The sequence below is a fragment of the Urocampus carinirostris genome, chromosome 12 (genome assembly GCF_059441175.1).
Source record: "Urocampus carinirostris isolate Australia breed hairy pipefish chromosome 12, RoL_Ucar_1.0, whole genome shotgun sequence".
Lineage (NCBI taxonomy): Eukaryota > Metazoa > Chordata > Actinopteri > Syngnathiformes > Syngnathidae > Urocampus > Urocampus carinirostris.
The window spans coordinates 4509557-4515180 of record NC_142360.1 but is presented as its reverse complement, the minus strand read 5'-3'; the positions used below and the strand labels follow the sequence as shown (position 1 = coordinate 4515180).

The following is a 5624-nucleotide window of genomic DNA, read 5'->3' as shown; positions in this document are numbered from 1 at the left end:
CTTTCATTTCAAAAGAAACGGTTCGCCTCTTTTTTACATTTACACCAACCATATCAAATGGATGCACGAGATATTAAACAACAATGTCAAAGTTTTTAGCGCACTAGCGATACAGTGCAGTGTGTTTACACACGAACAAAGTAAGAAGCCGAATTTCTTCTCTGGGGTGGATGCTGGGTGACCTCTCACAGCACCACATGCCGGTAGCGACGGAAAGAAGCACTGCAGTAATGTCCTGTACTCTAAAAACGGTGCACACAATAAAAAAATCTAACTTACAGCAATGTCCGGATATTTTTTGACATCCCGAAGAAAATATTCGTATGTACCGTTGTTCGTAACTCGAATGATCGTAAGTAGGGGAGCGTCTGTACTTATTTTTTTCTGTGACGCTTTACACAAAATGACCCAATTGATTGGGTTTCTCTAAACAAAATAACCCAGACTGATCAAATTTGGGTCATGTTATTTTAAACAAAAATACTATTTACCAAGCACAAAAACCACCTAGTATTTGTTTGGTTTATTTCTACAAAACAACAAAGAACGTCGACTAATCCTAACCCACTTTCTCTCAAAAACTTGTTTATTTTTTATCCTTAATATTTATTTTTATCACAACAGGAAGCACAACTACAACTCAACATACCTTGTACCTTTTTCTTAATTATAAATGCAAAACAATCACAAAACGTCTACTCAAATAATTTTAAAGTGCTGCATGCAAAAATGACAGATTATTGGGTAAATAACGGTTATATATATATAAACTTTTTATCCTAAAGATCAATAAGACATTAAAGTTCCGGATAGTTAAACAAAATATTACTTGCAGGGAACTATTTTTGAATGTTTTTTATTCGACAAGAGGAGCGAATGGCCTTTTGAAACTACAGGAGTTCTTTAAGTGGCTGATCTGAAATTCCCAAAAAGAGAAACAAAAAAAAATATTTATCAAAATAAGGTATAAAAGTCATCAATATGTGGATCCATCTGCTACTCTGCTCTACCAGCTAAAGTTATGTCACACCAAAAGTAAAGACAATTTTATTTTTCTGTACATCCCACCAAAATAGTAATTCCTATATATTTTTTTTTATTTCAATGTTTTAATTTTAAAGTCGGTAAACTTGTCTTGCAAGAATACAATGAGGCTGAGTAAGAATATAGTGCTGCAGGTGAGTCATGTTTTTTGGTAGAAATAAGAAAAAAATTAAAAGGTCTATACTGAACGCTTGCTCCAAAACTCTCAAAAGCACAGTGTTGGTCTGAGAGATTATTATTTGAAGAAATAATTTTGGGAGAAGGAAAGAGCTTTATGTATAACAGGTTAAAAATCTACGTCCACTACCCCAAGGTTTGAATTGAAGATATGGTTAAAATGTGACTTCTTTTATGAATTAATTTGTTTATTTCTTCACTCTATATAAAATAAATGATTGTTATAATAATCTATTTATTTGCATAGAAAGTAAAAAGGGAAATCTGACATTGCTTTTCCAGTTTTTGGGGTGTTGTTTTTATTTCATTTTTTCCTTTTTATTTTTTTATTTTATACAGAGGAAAAACAGGGATGGTTTTTAATTTTTGCCTTTGAATATTTTCATTAATGAATTTTTTATAAAAGAGAACCAGATATTGGCTTTATTTATATTATATAATATTTTTGTTTACATTGTTAATTCATTTAAAACACAAGAAATAAGGCATTTTTGTTTTACATTTTTTTATTAAATATGATTATTAAGTAATTAATTTCCTTGAGAAAATGAACCAATTATAATTTCTTCATATTGTCTATTATTTTATTGATGTGTTTATTTTTTTTTGAAAGAAAAAGAGAAATCAGACATTGTCTTTTATTATTTTGTTTTTTGAATCTAGTTTTAAACCTGAGGTGCATAAGTGGTGTAAAAAAAAGATAATGTTTTCATTATGTATTAGATTTTTGTTGAATAATTTGAATTAATTGATTTATTATAAAACTAATTAGATATCAGTTTTTTTTTCTTAAAAATGTTTTCCTTTATTTTATAATCAGAGAAAATAAGAAAAACTGTCATGATTACTGATGTGACTCAGTTGTGCCTGCTCATTGGCTCCCTGTCACTATTTGAACCTGGTCCTGTCAATCCGCTGTTGTCAGTCCGTCTGCGAATCTCCGTGTATACTAGGCAAGCCTTTTTCGACCCTGACTCCCGCCTGTCCCGTTTTTGCTCCCGTTTGTCTCCGGCTACGACCTGTTTGGATATTGACCACGTCTGCTCTCCCGTCCCAGCTTACGACCCCTTTTTGTTCCCGACTACGTCTACTCTCCCGTTCTGGCTTATGACTCGTTTCCGACCCCGACCACGTCTTGCTCTCCCAGTACCGGCTACCAACCAGTTTTCCACCCCTGACAACTCCATCACTCGCTACGGAAGTTCCACGTCCGCGTTTGGAGCACCATCCGAGTACAAGAGCGATTTGCTTTCCGCCTTCAGCAAACACCGGATCGTGGGTGCAGCCCTTTCTCTTTCCTCCAATAAAACTTTCTCTTTCCTCCAATAAAACGTGACAAAAAAAGACATTGTTTTTCTTTTTTTTCTCTTTTTTTTTGATTATTTCTTTTAATTCATTCATTTTTCTAGAAAATAATTCACATATTATTCCAGGTATAATTATTATTTTTAAATTGCTTTATTTATCTATTATTTATTTATTTAGTGTTGGAACAAAAATGAAAATGAAATATTTGCAAATAAAACGTTTAAAGTCGAAAAGAGAAGAGCAAGGATGCAGGTACAAGATCTAACCAGAAGATGTCATTATCTCTCCAAATTCTCCCCTATACGAAGCCTTCATTCAAGTGGCAAGTGTATTTGAGCAGAGGGAAACTATGCTTAACAAAACAATAGTAAGGAAGGGGCTGAGGGGAGGGGGTGCAATTCCTTCAACTTTGCTAACATTTCGCTCACATTCGAACGCAACGTCGCGTGCATGCAAAGGGAGACTGACTCATAAGAGGCCCCCTTGATTTTCACACATGCTCTTGTTCTTGGAAGAGGCAAGCACCCCCATTTTTTCCCCTTTGTCCCCCACCCACCCTGCCCTTCAGGGTTTCCCACATCCCCATTGAACTTTCCACCCACTCACAGAGGAATGCACAAAAAGGGAAGAATGGGAGGAGCAGGGCAGGGGGCTCTGCAGATGGGTGCACTAATGGAGAGTAGGAGACATGTCAAATACACAGAGGTGTTAGTTTTTTTATTTCGTTTTTGTGATTATGGGAGGCATAACTTAGAATTTCAACATTAGTGTAATTTTAATGACTAAAATATTGTAGTTAGTTGCATTTTTATAATGGAGAATTTATACAAATAAGCTTTTTTGAGCATTCAAAATGCTCCGAAGTGGCTTCCTGGCGCTTTTTGTTTGATACTGGAAAATGATATGGTTTTCTGTAGGAGGAAATACAGGCATTCTCAATGTTTTCAGATGAGTAGAGTAGATATAGTATGTACAGACACTGCCTACGAACGAGTTAGGTTTATTTATATAGATAAATAAAGTGAGGTTCAACTTACTTTTGGAAGATGCGCTTCAAGAGGTCCTCCTCCGTGGTAAAGAGTGGCCCAAAAAAAGTGCTCGACCATTTTCTCAACCGTATCAAGCTTTCTTATTCCACTTTCGTTTCAAAAGAAACGGCTCGCCTATTCCTTACACCTTACACCAACCGAATTGAATGGATGCACGAGAAATAAACAATGAAAACGTCAAAGTTCTTAGCGCGCTGGCGATACAGTACACGTTGTTATGATTACACAAGAATCAGTAAGTAGAAGCCAGATTTCTTCTGCAGGGTGGATGCCGGGTGACCCCTCACAGCGCCACTTGCTGGTAGCGGCGGAAAGAAGCACTGTCCTCGACTCGAAAAAAGCGGCACACAATACAAAATCTAAGTTAGAGCGATGTCTGGAAATTTTCAAAATCCCGAAAAAATTGTTCGTATCTACCGTTTTGCGTAAGTCGAATGGTCGTAAGTGAGCATTTGTATATTGTCTGCCCAGTTAAGTTTTTAATTTTTGGCGTTTCCAAACATGTTTTTTGGAGTGTCCAATATATTTCTTTTAACATTTTGAGTTGCCAAACCCTGATTAGGGGTACTGTACAATATTGCATATGTATGGAAATGCATAGAAAATTATTCAGGGTTTTTGTTTTTGTTGTTATCAATTTTCATTCCAGCAAGGAATGATCCATCTTTCTTATCCTAGTCTTTTTTTGTTCCTCTGACAAAAAATACAAATTGCTCATGCGAGAAAACCTTGGAATATTTTTAGCCCAGAGGAGATCCCAGCTTGTTAGTGGAGTCTGGCACAGAACCAGACTTCCCTACACTGCAGATATTTTGATTCCAACACTGGCACTTCCCTCTCAAGGAGCAAGTCGGTCTACCAGTTAGGATCTTCTCAAAATTTTTGCTCGTTTTCGAGGTCGCCTAGACCGTCGGCGGTCCGTTAGGGGCTAGCAGAAGGTCGTGCACGGGTGGAGGAGGTGTGGGTGGTTGCTCTGCGGCGGAGGCGGCTCGGGGGCGGGGAGTGAAAAGCAGTTCCTGATTCTTTAACCTTGAGCTCATTTTTTCTGTCATCACTCCACCCTTCTTTTGTGATGCTTATTAAATACAGAGCTACTGGCTCCTTTATCCAATATCAATCCAGCTGTTTACTTCTTGTTGGGAACCATCCTAATCAGGATTTTTCCTGGAAGCCAGGACGCCATTTTTTTTTTGCGAGGAAAGTGATTCATTGTGCATGCCGTGTAATTTGCCCGGCGATTCATCCCAGAGTTGGCACGGGGAGCGAAAGCATCACAGGATCAATCAGGCTCTTCACAAAGAATGAGCTACAGTATATTAGGTCATTAGTAACAGCTTTATGAGTGCTTGGAACAATAGCGGATTACTGCTATCAAGGCAACTACAGTGGGACCTCGGTTATCGCGGTTAATGGGGACCAAAACCACCTGCTAAAAGTGAAAATCTGCGAAGTAGCGACGCCCCTTCAAAAAAAAAAAAAAATCTTATCTCATTATCTGCACCGCTTATCCTTATTAGGGTCGCGGGGGGCTGGAGCCCATCCCAGCCATCTCCGGGCAGCGGGCAGGGGACACCCTGAACTGGTTGCCAGCCAATCGCAGCTGCAAATCACATTAGTTCTCGCAGCTAGCTGCGTTCTTCATCGACGCACGAGCCAAGTGATCCACCGCTAAGAGTCGTACAGCTCGGCGATTTTACGCCCGCCCGGGACGATCGGAGACAAATTTACGACAGGGTTTTTACTTGCACGGCACCGCAGGTGCCTTTCGGTCGCTCCCGAGCCCCTAACCAGCGGCGCGGGTACTTTCGGGCGCAATACGCACTGTAAAATCTATCAATGAAGCAAATCCGTCACGTCGCCCAGGAGTGATGAAGTATGAAATTACTAAATTTTGTGCAGGCTTGGGGAGTAACGGAATACATGGAACGGCAAAAATGATGTTGGCAAGCTGTTTGGAATTTATTTTCATTTTGTTTCTGTTGCATTTTATGTTCTTTTTGCCGGAGATCAAAGAGATCAAAGCCAGGAGAGAAAGCTTACCACGTG

At 38.6% G+C, this 5624-nt stretch overlaps 1 pseudogene; it reads right to left on the bottom strand.

Annotated features, from left to right (window-relative positions):
- Positions 1-5109: 5109 nt before the first annotated feature.
- On the bottom strand, positions 5110-5255 carry LOC148354704 (5.8S ribosomal RNA; annotated as a pseudogene).
- Between the last annotated feature and the right edge of the window lie 369 nt (positions 5256-5624).